Consider the following 1,795-nt stretch of genomic DNA (forward strand, 5'->3'; position numbering starts at 1 on the left):
TTATCAGGTAAAGTTTAGGTCCTATATTAACCCAATCAACTTTGCTATTAGGTAAAGTTTCGGTCCTATACTAACATATTATACTGGTCTGAAACTCTGAGACTCAGTAAGCATGTTTCAAACTTCTCACATGGGTATTATAGGCATATTGTATACAAGATCCAAAATGAACACAATTTCTCATACTATTCTGGAATCGGCTGATCCTTAATTGATTTAAAAGCTAGTACTATAATTTATTACTTAGTTCACTTCAGGATTGTTTAGAACACCTGTTCTTTGAATATCACATGATTTCTTCATGTATTTAACACTATAATATTCTACAACCAAACACAAAACATTACATCGGTTACCTCCTAAATCTCACTTATTAAAACCCACACTTTTACCCCAGTTTTATCATTTACCACACTGCTGCACGAATAAAAGGTATAAGGAGATATGACAGTCTCTCAGATGTTTTCATAATGATTCCAACCCACCCAAAGAAAACTTTCAGGAGACTTAACGCACGTTAAGATTTAGCTGACTCAAACACATTCACATGAGACTGAAACCGAATATTTATAAGTTGTATTACGCTTGAACCATGAGCTAAATCAAGCCCATTCCGTAACAAAAAATAAATAAATAAACTGGGTTTCTAAACAGCATTAATAATCTATGAGCTGACTCAAAATCATGCACAGAAGACCCATAGTGAAGTTTTTTGTAGTATTACGTTCATTAATACATGAACTGACTCATAGCCATCCACGTATGAATCAAACTAAAGTTTTTTAAGCAGAGTTATCAACTCATGAGCTAATTCAAGTCCGTTAATTAAAGAGTCATCCAGTGGCACAGCGGTATGTCCGCGGACTTATAACGCTAGAAATCGCGTTTCAATAGCCCATTATGTAGCTTTAGGCTTAACTTCAAAAACAAACAGGTAATTAACCAAGACAAAGTTTCTTGCTCAACATTATTGAGCTCATAACCAAATTGGCTTGAGACTATGTCATTCAGACTAAACAATGTTCTTCCAAGAGATACACAAGAAACTGCGCAAAGGGAAATTATATTGTTAAAATTTTATAGTTAACACCTGGTTTCTTTATCAACTTTAGAAACGTTTTATGACAATTACCTAGTTGAAAAGTTGATGTGTGTTTATTACTGCAGTTACGTACAGAAATCGTTTGAGAAACTACATCTTTCCGAGCTATACGAAACTGTCCTGTTGTTCCAGTGATCCATCAAATTAAAACATGTCTTTTTCATGGGTTTTCTATACAACTTCTACTGTGAAATAGACATTGATTGTGGCCCATGCGGATCTCTTGACAACGGCCTCTATTGTTAAGGTATTGAGAAATCATCGGCACACGGTAAGTATCGGACCACGTCTCGAAGACTGCGGGACCGTGTTAGCTATTTCACCATATCCTCCCAATTCGAGAATGATAGACTTACAGTAGAAACTTCGACAAAAGGGAACATTCACCGCCATTAGCTTCACATTTAACGACCAGTTCCTTTCAAGCACTCCCATTGTCCATCTAGTCTAACACTCAATACCAAGCTGCTCGAGACAGTTCATAAATGACCTGTTTGTAGATGCGACTACGGAATAGTTGTGGACGGGGTCAAAGCTAGTAACAGTATCCTCACCCGATTGTTGTTAATGTGAATTCCCAATGGTATGTTCCCTCCCTAAAAAGTACAAGATTTTCCCACGTGGACAGTTTTACGCCCGTGTTGTTTTTTGTTTATCGTTAGAAGAATTGTTTGTTTACCTTGAGCCATATGT

Source organism: Tachypleus tridentatus, chromosome 7, assembly GCF_004210375.1.
Source record: "Tachypleus tridentatus isolate NWPU-2018 chromosome 7, ASM421037v1, whole genome shotgun sequence".
NCBI lineage: Eukaryota > Metazoa > Arthropoda > Merostomata > Xiphosura > Limulidae > Tachypleus > Tachypleus tridentatus.